Here is a 16,947-nt window from a genome sequence, read left to right as displayed (position 1 = left end):
GCATCCCCAAACTTCGGCCCTCCAAGATGTTTTGGACTACAATTCCCATCATCCCTGACCACTGGTCCTCTTAGCTAAGGATCATGGGAGTTGTAGGCCAAAACATCTGGAGGGCCACAGTTTGGGGATGCCTGGTTATGAGCAATGGAAAGTCTTCTCTTTTGTAGGCCCTGATCCTCTTGTCTAGCAATTTCATTTGGTACCCACACTCCAGTATATTGTATAAACACCTGCCATGTCCCTATAGATATTTATCTATTAAAATATGACTCCACATATATATTCACCTGGGACCACTAAAGAGTATGGTTTTAAATTGTTTTTTGAAGACAATAAGGCCTGTATATACTCCAGTGCTATTCTGTTTTCCCCATCTGCAATTTGAAAAGTAGGAAGAATGCCATTTGTGAAAGCTGCTTCTTTTATTTGCCAGTATATTCTGTTTACAGGTAGTAATTTTTGCACTTCAGAAATTAGTAGCAAACATTGTAGCATTGATTTTAAAGTAGTATTTTACTGTAGGGAAGAAGAATGAAAATTACTTGACTGCTGTTTATAGCAGAAATAGCTGGGAGCCTTTTTACTCTATTAGCACAGATTTCAGCTATATTGCAGTCATTACCTTAGAATAAATTACCTATTATTCTACAATGTTTTGCATTCTTCAACTTTTTGCAGTAAAGACTGCTGAGCAATTTAGATAGTTCTCTTAGAAAATAGCAGGGCTGATCATCTTAACAATATTCAACATATTGATAATGTGCCTCTTTAACTGTCTTTTAAAGACAGCACAAACAATAGATTCAAGTTTTTTGCTGTAATATACAGCAGAGTGTTCCATTATCTGAATTCCCTGAAATAATTTTGGATTTATTTTTAGGATACAAAATAGCTGAATTCAACAACTCCTTTGACTGAAATGTCCTTGGCAAGGTTGGCTGCTTCTTGCTCTTGGAACTTCAACAATGGCCTGAAGAATCTCTGTAGTGCAGTGAGTTGTAACACTCCAAATTGCAATTTGCAAACTGGGAGCCAGTTTCAGGAATCTGCACTCCCACTCTTGCCAGGAGTCAGTGCCCACATTTCCCCCTTTACAGTGCTCAGGATTTGTTGGCACCAACAGTAAACCTCGCTAAGACTAACCAAGTTTAGGGGAAATCCTTCTTACCCATAACTGCAGCTAACTGCTGATAAACTCTTTTACTGCACTTCTATATCTGGCTTCCAATTTGTTAATCACAATTAGCGTGAAATCAGCATATGTCCACTGTACAACAGTGCAGGGAGAAAAAAGGGCAAATGGAAGCAAAGGTTTAGGAATCCTGAGAAAGGAAGAAACAATGACTCTTAACAGGATTCAGAATTGTGTGGGCAACAACCTTTATCTCTTCTTCGCCCACAATATATATATATGGATGATAACATAACATGCCATATCATACTTGAGCTATTAATAAGAGATTTTGAAGTTCAAACCAGAGGTGGCAGTTGTTCTAGACAAACGTACAGTATGTATAATATAAGACACAGAACTCAGTAGTTAAACATCTGAAGGCAGCCCTGTTTAGGGAGGCTTTTAATGTTTAATAGATTATTTTATTTCATTTTTCTGTTGGAAGCCGCCCAGAGTGGCTGGGGAAACCCAGCCAGATGGGCAGGGTATAAATAATAAATTATTATTCTTATTATTATCCACAGGTAAACAAGCAGGGCCAGTCCTGCTGTTAGGCAAAGTGAGATAGCTGCCTCAGGCAGCAGATGCCAGAGGGCAGCCACAGTCATCCACAATTTTCCCTGAATCTTCTATGCTAGTCTGCTAAGTACCTCCTAAGCAGGCCTACTTCACTCAGTATGGTGTAGAATGTTGTCCTATTACCAGTGTTTAAATAATATCCAGCTGCTAGACCAATCAGATTTCTGTCCATAGAATGGGAGCACTATCTTGTCCTTCGCCTCAGGTAGTAAAATGTCTTGACCCAGTCGCTTATACAAGCAACTAGATACAATCAGATAATCAGCAGAAGTGGTTCAAACATAAGACCTGAATCCAATTATATTTATTTATTTATGTATGTATGTATTTATTTATTTATACCCCGCCCATCTGGCTGGGCTTTCCCTGCCACTCTGGGCAGCTTCCAACAAACATTAAAATACTCTGGTTTTTTTAAAAACTTCCCTAAACAGGGCTGCCTTTAGGTATTTTCTAAATGTCAGGTAGTTGTTTATCTCTCTGACCTCTGATGGGAGGGTGTTCCACAGGGCGGGTGCCACTACCGAGAAGGCCCTCTGCCTGGTTCCCTGTAGCTTTGCTTCTCGCAGTGAGGGAACTACCAGAAGGCCCTCGGCGCAGGACCTCAGTGTCCGGGCAGAACGATGGGGGTGGAGACGCTCCTTCAGATACAGTATACTGGACTGAGGCCGTTTAGGGCTTTAAAGGTCAGCACCAACACTTTGAATTGTGCTCGGAAACTGGGAGCCAATGTAGGTCTTTCAAGACCGGTGTTATGTGGTCTCAGCGACCTCTCCCAGTCACCAGTCTAGCTGCCGCATTCTGGATTAATTGTAGTTTCCGGGCCACTTTCAAAGGTAGCCCCACATAGAGCGCATTGCAGTAATCCAAGCGAGAGATAACCAGAGCATGCACCACTCTGGCGAGGCAGTCCACAGGCAGGTAGGGTCTCAGCCTGCATACCAGATGGAGCTGATAGACAGCTGCCCCGGACACAGAATTGACCTGCGCCTCCATGGACAGCTGTGTCCAAAATGACTACCAGGCTGCGCACCTGGTCTTTCAGGGGCACAGTTACCCCGTTTAGGACCAGGGAGTCCTCCACACCTGCCCGCCTCTTCACCCCACAAACAGTACTTCTGTCTTGTCAGGATTCAATCTCAATCTGTTAGCCGCCATCCATCCTCCAACCGCCTCCAGGCACTCACACAGGACCTTCACCGCCTTCACTGGTTCTGATTTGAAAGAGAGGTAGAGCTGGGTATCATCAGCATATTGATGAATACCCAGCCCAAACCCCCTGATGATCTCTCCCAGCGGCCGCATGTAGATGTTAAAAAGCATGGGGGAGAGGACAGAACCCTGAGGCACCCCACAAGTGAGAGCCCAGGGGTCTGAACACTCATCCACCACTTTCTGAACACGGCCCAGGAGGAAGGAGCGGAACCACTGTATGACAGTGCCCCCAGCTCCCAACCCCTCTAGACGGTCCAGAAGGATGTTATGGTCGATGGTGTCAAAAGCCGCTGAGAGATCCAGCAGAACTAGGAAACAGCTCTCAACTTTGTCCCTAGCCTGCTGGAGATCATCAACCAGTGCGACTAAGGCAGTTTCAGTCCCATGATGAGGCCTGAATCCTGACTGGAAGGGATCCAAGTGGTCCGCTTTTTCCAGGCATGCCTGGAGTTGTTCAGCAACCACTCGCTCAATCACCTTGCCCAAGGCTTCACAAAGTTGGTGGCTCCTTCAAGGAAAGGTGGAGCAAGAAGTAGTTCTTTACCTCAGCCAACAAATATGAATTGAGGTTGTACAGAACATGTATTCCTAGGCTGACCAGCTACTGAGCCCTGTTCAGAGTAACTGATGGTGTGGCCATCTGCTTTTGTTTTTTCCATTAAGTTATTGGCAAAGTACCAAAGTGCAGTTACGTGGTGGCTGGATTATGAAGTGCTGCGTTCCTGTGATTGTGTGATGCACACAGCTGGGGAAATAGGTACAAGGCTCCAATGAGTTTCTAACCAGTGGGGTTCCTGACACTTTTTTCCTCCTTTAGCATAGATACCAGAGCAATATAGCAAATAATGAATATAATTAATGAATTGGATATTTCACTCTGTTCTGTTATTGCTGTGAGGGTATTTATGTGCAATTTTAATGAGTCTTAATTGCTTTCATTTTATATATTTGTAAGTCGCCTTCGGATCGCACATGAAAGGGCAGTTTTAAACAATCTAATAAACAAATAGTGTGCTTCACCTATGCAAATACTTATACCTTTAAATTAATAAGAAACATGGAATAAAGCTGCATTGGGGGGGGGGGGGAATTGCACCAACTCCAGACTAGTAAAGTATAGCAATATATAGGGTGGCTTCATTTCTGTGTAATCAGAACTGATAAGAATATTTAGCAGGAAAATGTGCAATGAATTTGTAGAACAAATACAAAATTTTATTTCACTATACAGTACCACTATATAAAATGCTTTGTCCTAGATGGTCCAATGTTTTTCTAGCTTGGTCTGTGAACTAACTGAACATAAGATCACATTTAAATTTTTAATACAGCTTTCTGTATATAACCTAAGAAAAATATGGCTATTACATACTTTGATTTACTGAGTGTGTCTGTTTCCATATCCTAGGCATTAAAAATAATGCTTTAGATGATCGTGTTTTATTTCTACAATAAGCTAGCACCACAACAAACAATACCATTAAAATCCATTCCTTCAACATCAAGTTTTCTCCAGAGTTTGCTGGGTTATTTTCTTCTGTCTGCCTCCCCAGGTTTCCTCTGTGTCATGTCTCACAAAAAGTATTCTTTGCTATTAAGCAAATGGAACAAAACATTGCATTTGGTTTTTGATATAAAACATTTAGAAATATGTAGGTTGGATTAGTTTATACAGGAAAAGAAAATTAGAACATACACTATTAATTTATTTCTGCTTTGTGAGGTATTTTTTTTTGTTAGTGACAAATGTCTGCTTTTCTCCTGTTCATAGTTATTAATACATAAGAAGATTGCCCAGGTTCTTCGACTTCTAGTGGAGGTGGGAGGAATGTAAGATGGCTTTTGCATCTAATGGCTAGCATTTTTATTTTCAAATGATTTCTAAATGAAATGAATTGAAGTAATTTTATCCTTGTAGGCCAGGATCCAGTGAAATATGCAACTAGTATATCTACTCAAGAGGGTGGTGCTATGGGTTAAACCACAGAGCCTAGGGCTTGCTGATCAGAAGGTCCGCGGTTCGAATCCCCTAGACGACGGGGTGAGCTCCCATTGCTTGGTCCCTGCTTCTGCCCACATAGCAGTTCGAAAGCATGTCAAAGTGCAAGTAGATAAATAGGTATCGCTCTGGCGGGAAGGTAAATGGTGTTTCCATGTTTTCTCTGGTTAGCCAGAAGGGGCTTAGTCATGCTGGCCACATGACCCGGAAGCTGTACGCCGGCTCCCTCGGCCAATAAAGCGAGATGAGCGCCGTAACCCCAGAGTCATCCGCGACTGGACCTAATGGTCAGGGGTCTCTTTACCTTTACATCTACTCAAGACCTCCAGCTATTGGCTATAGTATCTTTCCCCTCCAAAATAATCACTGTGGGTTATTCTCATACTCACCCGCCACATTCATTTCCACTTGCACAATGGGACTCTCCCCTCCCCCTGTGTGCAGCTCATACCCTCCCCAGATCTACAACGGAGGCTTGGAAGAACCTCTAGAACAAATTTGGCTAGGGTACAGGGAGGAGGAGAGGGTAAGAACATTGTGTTGTGCAAGCAGAAGTCCTTTTGCTGATGGAGTGTCAACAGAATGCTGTGCTGGATACAACCCTGTATAATGCACTTTCAATGCATTCTGAGAAATATATTATTTATGTAAAGTTTGCTTTTGAACTGCTAGGTTGGCAGAAGCTGGGCCAGAGCAATGGGAGCTCACCCCGTCGCCCAAATTCGAACTGCCGACCTTCCATTCGACAAGCCTAAGAGGCTCAGTGGTTTAGACCACAGCGCCACCCGTGTCCCTGATATTTATGTAAGGGAGTCATCTCATCACCAAAAAAGAAGCCAAAAGAAGACATTGATTTGCATGAAATGCACATATGTTAATTTATATAGAGTTGCAAAGGTAGAAATAATGCTTTACATGGTCATGTTGTATTTAATAAGCCAAAACAACAAAAAGGTGCTATTAAAAATAAAATAGTTTAACTATACATGAAATGCATTTCACCATAGTCGAGCAGATGACATGTGTACCTGTGCAGTCTGCTGTTCAGGTCTTGTTGACGGAACCTGCTCTGCAATTTTTACAGTTCTTTATCTTCAAACTGGATTTGGACTCGGTAGCCCTTCAAATAGAGGACCATGTGTTGTAAAGTTGGAAATGGCTACCATACGTTTCCCGATAAGGATGTGACCAGAAATCCCCCCATGCCAAACTAGACAGGGCATGGCAATCTCAGGAGCCAGGCCTAAAAATCTGACTAGAGCAGCATGCATTTACAATCTGTTGCCTCCCAGTTGCTTTCCAACCTGTGGGGGAAAAGTTAGAGTGAATTCTATCGCTGCATTTCAGGGTTGTTTAAAACAACATTCACACATCTGCCATTTCTGGTCTAGTTGACTTCTTGGGTAGGATCATTTCAAAGAAAGGATTTTCTTTCTTTCTCCATTTTCTTTAGGATTAGGCAGTGAAATCAGAAAAAAAAATGTAGGCCTGGGAACTATAATCTCCACATCTGAACGTTTTATTTACTTGCAGTTCAGTTGTTAGGAGGCTTACCTGATAATCTGACAGTTGGGATGACTCCCAAAGACTCTCCAAATGCTTAAGAACCTGGTTAGTTGGTTTCTATGAAGCAACAATGGTAAGAACGGCTGTCGTAAGTTTATAGTTGTGGGAACGAGCACAGGACTGTGAAAATATTCTATAGTTGAACTGGCTACAGCCTTTATCATCAGCTCTGCTCAAGGGCTCCCTTCTGTGTTTTATAAGGAAGTTAGATGAGAGGCTTTCATGCAGCCTCTCTGAGGATCAGGTTGCTGAAGTGTAGGGATTTAGATTTCTCCAAGGCAATAGTTCTTCCCAAGAAATGGGCTTGGACAGTGGCAAGTTTAACAGTATGTTAATATAAGTAGCTCTAGCAATAGCTCTATGAACCCATCCAAAGCAAAAATTAAACTAGAACAGTTTCCCTTTTCTTTAGATTTAAAAATATGTATATTTCAATAAAGAAGATTACCCCCCCCCCCAAAAAAGGACAACCCCTCCAAGGATACCTCAGTAAGCAGGGCTTTCCCCCCCAGTTCTGGCCCCTCTCAGGTAGGCGCCATTGCCATTCGAAGAGAACAAGGGAGGTGTTCATGGTGAGTTCTGCAACCTCTTTTCCTAGAAAAATAGCACTGCCAGTAAGAATAGTTAAATAAGTATCATAATCAACCATTCAAATATTGCTCCCCCAGGAAACAATACAAAATAAAACAGTAGGATGGCATTGCATGTAGCAATCTAGATTAGTACAAGTAAAATTTACAGCCACAACATATTTTTGCAAACCTAGTATGAGAAGGAGGCTTTTCCTGTTTCACAATTCCTTCCAGCATTCTTTTTTGTTTGCTCTAGGCCTTAGCTATTTTAATCATTTGTTTCATTATATTTAGTTTGTTTGTATTATAATGTTGCTGTTACACATTTTGGAATTTTATTCAAATTGAAAGGCAGGATCTAAATATTCTAGATAAATGAATAATAAAACATCAAAGATATTAACCAAACAGAACCAAAATGGTAGGATTAATTCAATATGAGGTTTGTTCATTTTTTTAATTTTCTTGAAGTACAGAATTAAGTGTTCTCAACATCAAATAGCACAGAAGAAGAAAAACTATCTTCATTATATGCAAAAGGAAAAAGGGAAATATTGGGATGAGTCTTTCAGACACACTTCAGTTGGACTGTATTAGAGTGAATCATCATCTCTCAAAGAAAATTGTGGAAGAGCATGAGTTTTAGGTGTTTGCAAATAAAGACTATCAATTCTCTATGGCTGCTGCTGCCAAGTTCACAGTTGTTAGTAGTTTAGTGCCGCTGAAATCAAAGGGCTACAGTTTCTGTTGAATAGTATCCCATAAAAGAATATTTGGAAGACCTTGAATCTCATTATACTGAAATGACAAACAAGACCGTAGACTGGTAAGGCTGGTAGTTTGTGGGTTTATTGTTTACTATTAATATACATGTATTTCATGAGTAAGCAATCACCAGGAGCTGTGGGTTGCTATGCATGGCTATATAAATGTGATATTGTAATATAATCTTTATTCTAACTGAAATTCTATATGCATGCTTTTCTCTGCTATATTTTATCAGATATTTCAGGAAAAATATTCTTACAAGAGCCATTATGGACTATATTAGAGCCCCTTGCCATAATACATGTTTAGGGAGGTTTTTAATGTCTGATGTTTTATTGCATTTTTAATAGTTTGTTGGAAGCCACCCAGAGTGACTAGGGAAACCCAGCCAGATGTGTGGGGTATAAATTTATCATCATCATCATCATCATCATCCAAAGCTGTGCCCACTACTTGACAAAATGTGAGGGGCAGCAGAATTGATGATAAGAGGTGTAATAGATTTCCCAAGTGTAAGGAAAACCAAACAGAAGATCCACCCAAACATTGATGGAACATATGCCTGAAAAGTGAAATCCTCACAAGTAAACATGGCATGCATCAGGCCTGTTTTAGGCTGGTAATTTTTAAAGCCCACTGTTGAGCTCTTTAAATAAAAACTGAACTAGGCAGCTGTGAGCAATTGCTGTTAAATTTCATGAGCACCAAAAAGCATTTTTATCAGGAGACGGGGCAGTTTCAAATTCACAGTAAAGCTTTCTCCTTTCAAGTTATTCAGAATCTTTAGCATTTAATTTAGATGGAGGATGAAATTCTTTTCAGCCAATGGCTTCTAGGCTCCTTAAAAATATAATTAAATCCAGTGCTTTTTCTTATACAAATAAAAAAGTGAGGCTTGCTGAGTTCATGGTGGGTGGTCAGGCGGAAATATATGAGACCCATTCATGAGAAGCAGTTCCATTAGTAACTCCTGAAAAGCATGATGGGAAATACGTGAGACTTGCCTGAAGACATTTGCATTATCATGGTTTTTATTATTTACTTGTAAACCGCATAGAGAATGTTGGTTAGTGGGCAGGTTATAAATATTAAAAATAAAGAAATACTAACAGAGCAATCCAAAACCCCAATCCACTGCAGAGGGTTTGGATGAAGAGGAAATCCTTCCACCAGCCATGTGTCAGGGGGCTCCCAACCCTGCCAGCAAGTATTCATATGTACTTGCCCAAATGATGGGCTGAAGCTCCCACTAGCAGCATCTCTGCCTTTTCAAAACGGATGCCTTTCTTAGTTCACCAGTACTGCGTTGGTACCTGCTATTGTTTGTTTCTAGGTGCACCAACGGCAATTTTATCCCTAATGTCTTCCTCCTTGCCATTTCATTCCAGTTGTACCCTAGTAGTTTGAGACCATGTAATCTTGGCTTCCCCCAAAATATTTTCTAATACCTTTTGCTCTCCTAAATTATTTTACCACTCCTGATCTCTTTTTAAGAGCACTCCCATTAGAAGGTTGCATGCTCTTTGCTGGGTGGGCTGGCCAGTTACCTTTTAATGAAGTGGTGAAGTATATGATTAGTATGTATGATATCATATTCAGCCTATCCAGTAATGGGTCACAGGCAGCTGGAGGCTGAGGCCATAGCAAGGAAGGAAATCCATCGCCAGTTAAGGTTGACATCACTTGGTTAGATGGACCATTAGGCTGGATACACACTGCTTCCTAAACTTGCAGGTGCCAACAGTCACCATTCTGGATTGCAGAAAGCCACCAGCCCCTTCAGAAGACTCAGTACTACAGAAGTTGAAGGTGAACTGTAGGAACTGAGGGTGCTTGACTAATGTTGCTTTTAGGTTGTGACTCTTGAAAAGTACTAATGTAATCATAGATTGCCATTTAAAGACAATACTGTAGAATTTCAGTAGTGCCCCAGAACTATGGAATAACTAGGCTTATGTGGTTCAATGATTATAGGGGGGGGGGATTAAATTAAGAAGACCTAGAATGGGGTAATATACATATTCATATGCATAGTATATATATTCTTCCATACAGATGTACCACTTAAATCACTACCATTATATACATTACACTGAAAATACATTTTAAATATTTGATTTTGTTGGGACTTATGAAGCAGGATTTTTAGCTTCTGCACCATTTCCATTTTTGGTCTTCATCTCCTAACAGTGTCAGCTGAAGATTCATTTTTGCTTTTCAGTGAAACTCTTCCATGCTTTTAAAGATGCCAAAGCCAAACCAAAATCAATATTCTTCACCTAACCTATCACAAGTACTGAATATATTGGTGCTATATTAACAGCTGTAAGCACAAATAAAGAATCAGGATCTCATATCATTAGTATGAAACAATAACATTTTTAAGCTGCATATGATTTCTACCCAGAGGGTTGTCAGTCTTGCCTGTCTAAGGAACAGACTGCTTATGGGCTATTAATCATGCTGGCTTTGTACGGAGAAATAGCATTAAAATTAATAGTGTTACTTATTGAGCACAAGAGACAAAACATGAAAATAATTTCTCTTCATTATCAATACATTTTAACATTGGTTTGGGACCTAGATTATATGTGCTTAAGGAAATGGTTCTTCCATCTCCTACAATATTTTTTATTTTGCTGCTTTAATGCACGATTATGTTTTGGTTTTCTACTAGGATGGCCAGGTGAGAAAGACTCCTGCACTATGCACTTTAAATAGCTACAGACCCTCCAAGTGTCCCTATTTTCCTGATTTAGAGAAGCTGTCCCAGTTTCTGATTTGACCCCGGAATATCTCACTTTTCCTTAGGATGTCTGTATTTTCATGGGAGAAATGTTGGAGGGTATGGAGTTATCCGACCCCCGAGCCATCTGAAGGCAATCCTGTATAGGGAAGTTTGGTTAATGTTTAATTTTTTACTATGTTTTTAAATATGTTGGAAGCTGCCCAGAGTGGCTGGGGCAACAAGATGTATGAGGCATAAATAGTAACATTATCATTATGGAGCGGGATGTCCCTATTTTCATCAGAGAAATGTTGGAGGGTATGATATCTGCATATTTATACATAGGCTTATAGAGTCAGAAATCCTCAAGTCCAATTCTTTGCTCAAATTCTAGCATCTTCAGCATACCCACAAATGGCCACCAGCCTCTGCTTAGTGCTTATCGTTCCAAGGAAAGAGAGCCCACCGCCTCCCAAGGCGAGCTCTTATCATGAGGATGTTTTTTCTAATATTTTGCTAAAATGTAGAAATTCGCAATAGATTGCAAAAAGGGTCAGCATTCATCAACAAATGTTGACATTCACAAGGTTTCCAGCATTCATGGTCACAAAAAAGCAGAAACAAGCCATTAAGCACTTCTTCCATGTAAGCCCCCATTCAGATTAGATTATACACATACTCTTCAATGGATTGTAGTCAGTGTTGGATTTATGGTTTGTGCAGTCCTTTTGGGGAGCCTTTTGGGTTCACCTATGCATGATTAAAAGTATGACAGAGCTAAATGCGTAAGAATCAGTTAATTAATAACATGGGCTGCCTTTTTACTCTTATATTATCAAACAGTATTTTTTTTAAATAACACATAAATAACAGGGACCCAGGTGGCACTGTGGTTAAACCACTGAGCCTAGGGCTTGCTGATCAGAAGGTCGGCGGTTCGAATCCCTGTGACGGGGTGAGCTCCCATTGCTTGGTCCCAGCTCCTGCCAACCTAGCAGTTCAAAAGCACGTCAAAATGCAAGTAGATAAATAGGAACCGTTACAGCGGGAAGGTAAACAGCGTTTCCATGTGCTGCTCTGGTTTGCCAGAAGCGGTTTTGTCATGCTAGCCACATGACCTGGAAGCTATACTCCGGCTCCCTCGGCCAATAATGCGAGATGAGTGCGCAACCCCAGAGTCGGTCACGACTGGACCTAATGGTCAGGGGTCCCTTTACCTTTACCTTTACCTTTACCTAACAGGTGAAATAAACTACAGCCTGCTTTCTCATTTGCTTTAATACCCCTAGTTACCACTGGATTTTCTAGATACTTCTTAAGATAACCATGAACAGGAGAAAGTTCTGGCAAGTTCTAGTAAAGAACATGTCTGTGTTCTACAGCAGCTATATTTTAATCAGGAAGTAGGAGAAATGAAGAGTGGAAACCACAGCAAATTAGAATCCAGCAATGACATGTCAATTGTTTGTAGTGACATTTCAAAGGTATCCTCTCAGTTAATGATGTATACTGATATCTTAAGTGCCCCCCAGCCACACAGGCTCCTCCTGCTGTTCATACCTATAAATCCACCACTGATTGTAGTCAGTTGGTTTTGTTTTTCTTGAGGTGCAACTCACAATTTCTTTTTGTAGCTACAGGGTGAATAAAATGAGTTTTTTTTACATTGTGATCAGACTTTTCAAAAGGGCCAGATGGAGATCACATGAAATACCGTGGGAGAAATAAAAAAATATGTTGCTATGGTTCTCACTAATGCCAAGGGGATTTTACGAGCCTGGCATTATCTTTCTATTGCTACCTGGTTGTGAATATGACATAGGGAAGGTGTTCCATAATTTTTAAGAGGCTACAGAGGTGTTGTATCCATTTCGGAAATATCATTGTCAGAATGAGCCATCAGATAGCGTAGGGAGAAAAATGAAAAGCAGGATGAGGGAAGGACAGCAGGCTGTTAAGAGGGGAGGAGGACCGACAAAGGCAGAGGATAAGAAAGATAGATGAACCTTCCCCCCCCTTTTCTTCTTGAGGTAAAGCAGAATGTTCCCTGAAGTGCTTGAAGTGCAGATGTTGTGTCTTAGGTGTGGTATATCCACAAAGCATCTGGAGCTCTGTTTGCCAGATAGATTTCCTGCTATTCCTTATTGAATAACACCAAAGCTGCATTTTATATATGGGGTTTTGATACAATGTCAGTGCTGAATGGACACCCATATGACTGCCAACTTCTGTTGTTGTTGTTTTTATAATGAGGGTTTGTTAAGTGGGATTTTGCCCTGATAATACACTTGGCAGATGGAAAAAGAAAGGAGAAAGAAACCAGCCCCCAAAATGACATGTATAAGTGACAAACGCCCATATTTGTAAGACATACCAGTGGAGCAGAGTGGACTCCCATCAGCCTCAACCAGCATGGCTGATGGTCAAGGTTTATGGGAGTTGCCGTTCATTCTCGTTGTAGATTAATTTATATGTATACCAAAAGACATGCCTATGTCTAAATGTCTAAATGAGCCAGACTAAAGTGCTTGTACATACCACATATTTAGAGCACATGATTTCCCCCACAGAACCCTGGGAACTGCTGGGAATTATATCTCTGCAGGGGGTAAACTACTGTTCCCATGATTCTTTGGGGGAAGCCATGTGCTTTAAATGGTGTGTATGCAGCCTTCATTTCCATTTAAGGCAGGCATTCCCAAACTGTGGCCCTCCAGATGTTTTGGGCGACAACTCCCATGATCTCTAGCTAACAGGACCAGTGGTCAGGGAAGATGGGAATTGTAGTCCAAAACATCTGGAGGGGCGAGGTTTAGGGATGCCTGATTTAAGGCAATGGGACTTACTTGGTCACAGATTTCCATGAAATTTAGGAGCAATTAACTTAGTCAGGACCCAACCCATAATGTGTTAGCATAGCATATGTTTTTGATTTCACATATCAAGTAGGTTCAAAAATGATTGCATCTATAATGTTTCCTTTAGCCAATTCTATGTAATAATGGACAATAAAAGGGCTCTGGAATCATTATCATGTGTAAACATGGCCAAAGATTATTACAATAGCTATATTTTAGGTGTCAAAGACGTGGTCTAACAGTGTTAACAGCAATCAGACATGTAACAAAACCAATTTAAGCGTGTGAAAAAACTCTTGATTGTGACTTGAAATGTCAACGATACCTGTACTAAAGATGTATGTTAGTTTACTTTTAAGATCACAAAGCTATGGGAGTATCTGGTCTTTAATTAATTAGTGTAGCTTTAGGGGACAATTTCCTTCTGAATTACAAATACCTTCTCTGTGTCCAGTCCATGTAGGAATTGGAAGAAATTTGTATTTGTCTAATTTGACTGGTATATGTAAACTTGAGATCACCTCTCTCTGGCATTTTCCCTTCCTTAAGAATGTTAACTCAAAAGTATTTTGAGACCTGTAATAGATAATAATAGATGGACCAACATAAACAGTAATATCTGATGCTATCTTTATATTTAGCATATAATAGCTTTGCAAGTAGAAGCTGATAGCTATCCCTGATTTGCAGCCTATGTGGGTATTGAAAATTAGAGGGTTACCACTGACTCCTCTGTATAGAAAATCAGGCGGTAAAAAGCCACTGAGTACATACTAAATAAGATGTATTTAGCTGTAAAATAATGGTTGCCTTTGACAGAATAAATTTAAGTGCCCATCTCTTATAATCTAAAGAACCCATCTTATTTAGAAGTTACTGCTGTTTTCAACCTTCCTCTTTGTTAACATAAATCTGTTTGAAGAGGAAGGCAAAATCAATAGCATTGGTGTAAACTGAAGTTGTAGCTGTATAATCAGAATTTGCCAAAGACTGGTCAACTTGAAAGCAAATGTGTAAATTAAAGCCCAGCAGCACTTTGCAAGATTTAATTCATTTCTCTGCTGCATCTGCAAAAGAAAACATTATTTAAGCCATTACTATAAAAAGTGGCAGATGAATGTCCATGATTAATATAGATACTCAATATAACATTTTTATTTCAAAATGATGCTTTAAAAGCACAAGAAAATTGCCTTAATGTTGTCAGACTACTGAAAATAAGGGTTATTTGCTTGAATTGTTTATCAAGAGCTTTTTCTGGAAACCTTTGCATCCTCAACAGACATTGTTTGGCATTAAACATTTGTATTATTCCTCACACACTCTTATGATTAAATATTTAACACGGAGAGGGGGGAGCAGTCTAGTTCCACAGGAATGTGCATGATAAAATGCTGATGTCTAAAAAAGAAGTTTCTGAAAAATATTTTTTTTAATAATTTAAGTTATTTAAGTTCTGGAGAATATATTGTTGTATCAGGGTTTGACTTCCCCAGTAGATGTAATGAGGGGTGGTAAAAGGCTGAATCCAATGCTAGCACAACACACACAGTACAGAAGGAATGGATCCTACTACACAAGGACAAAAAGAGCACATCTAGTTTTCTATATTCAACATATGCAGGTTGTTAATTGGAACCATTGGTGTTAAAAAACAACCAGTGACTTGGAGGAGGAGGAGGAGGAGGAGGAGGAGGAAGAGGAAGAGGAGAGCCCAGCATCAGCAACTGGCATTTAGGCAAATGTGGGGTCCCACTGATCCTGAATTTAACATTATTTTAAGAGTCCCCCTCCCTAGTGTTTCTTGGCCCTGCAACAGCCATGGAGAAAGCTTTTCCTTGTTCATTGACAGTGCCACCAGCAAGGCCTCCCCCACTGATCTCATAGTAAGTATTGCAATAGGCAATCCTTTAAGTACTCCAGCCCCTAGCCATTCAGGGCTTTGTGCTTCAGTACCAAAGCCTTTAGGGACATGGGTGGCACTGTGGGTTAAACCACAAAGCCTAGGGCTTGCCGATCAGAAGGTCGGCGGTTCAAATCTCCGCGACGGGGTGAGCTCCCGTTGCTCGGTCCCAGCTCCTGCCAACCTAGCAGTTCAAAAGCACATCAAAGTGCAAGTAGATACAGCGGGAAGCTATGTTCGGGTTTTGCAAAATTGGTAGCATGAGAAACCATCAGATTGCTTCTTCACACAATCAACTCTAGGACAAGCAATTAACACTGGGCAGAAAGCCAAGGTCTACTTCTGCCATAGTAACTGCGCTCTCATTGGTTGATGATCAGCACAGAGACCTGTTATCAGTGAAAGCTAGCACAGTGTGTGGTGTGGTGAGTGTGGTCAGTGTAGGAGGAGAGGTGCTGTATCAGTTGTGTGTGTGTGTGAGAGAGAGGGACAGAGAGGAAAGGATTTATTTAACTTTATTTTTGAGTTCTAAAGCTGTACATAGAAACTCTGGATTTTCTTTTATTTTAATAAATCCTGTATATAGTTTATTCTGTGTTCAGACGTCTAGTCATTTAAGTTACCGCCAGAAGCTTCCGAAAAAACCTGCACAAACTCTGCTGTGTTCAGGCTGAAGTTACACCTGACATTTAAAAACACTAAGAAGCTAAACGGTGTTTCCATGTGCTGTTCTGGTTCTCCAGAAGCGGCTTTGTCATGCTGGCCACATGACCTGGAAGCTGTACGCCGGCTCCCTCAGCCAATAACGCGAGATGAGTGCCGCAACCCCAGAGTCGGTCACGACTGGACCTAATGGTCAGGGGTCCCTTTACCTTTATCTTTACCTAAGCCTTTAATTTAGCCCAATAGCTGACCAGCAGCCACCACAATGCTTTAAGAAGCGGTGGCACATTGTCCTATATTTTGCACCAACTGCATCTCCTGGACCATTTTCAAGGCTAGCCCCACATAGAGCACTTATTGGAGTCCAATAGGGAGGTTATTAGAGCATGAGTATCTGAAGCCATATCCGGCTTTAGGTGGAGAACCAGGTGTAGCTTGCCACTGAAGCTACCTTAGCCTCAAGTACCAGATTAGAATCAAGGAAGTAGTACCCCTAAGCCACATACCTGATCCTTCGGGGCAAATGCAACCCCACCCAAAACAGGTCATTTCCCTAATCCAAATAAAGGAACTACTCACCCACAGCACCTCTCTATTTTCAGGCTTAATTTATTGGCCTTCATCCAGTCCATAATAGCCTCCAAGCACCAGTGTAGCTCCTGCACAGCCTCTTCCGATTCATGTGAAATGGGGGGGGGGAGAGAGAGAGAGAGAAGGCTGAGGGTCATCAGCATATTGATGGCATCACACTTCAAATCCCTGGGTGTTTTGCTACTAAATCAAAGTCTGAAGCCAAATGGGAATGGCCAATATAAAAAATTATTTAAGATCAGTTTTCTGGGTTTTGTTCTAGAATAAATATGATACATTTCTGTCTGAAGGACAAGTTCTATTCCTGCTTTAAATTGCTCCTTTTAATTTA

The 16,947-nt window shown here is 40.8% G+C and overlaps 1 protein-coding gene across 11 annotated transcripts in view; it reads left to right on the top strand.

The window, feature by feature from the left end:
- Positions 1–16,947, top strand: part of NBEA (neurobeachin) — a 354,996-nt gene that overhangs the window by 312,823 nt on the left and 25,226 nt on the right. The gene's annotated exons all lie outside the window — the stretch shown is intronic.

This window comes from Zootoca vivipara, chromosome 4, assembly GCF_963506605.1.
Source record: "Zootoca vivipara chromosome 4, rZooViv1.1, whole genome shotgun sequence".
In the NCBI taxonomy this organism is placed as follows: Eukaryota; Metazoa; Chordata; class Lepidosauria; order Squamata; family Lacertidae; genus Zootoca; species Zootoca vivipara.
Note: the sequence above shows the minus strand (reverse complement) of the source record. Positions and strands in the feature narration are given on the sequence as shown.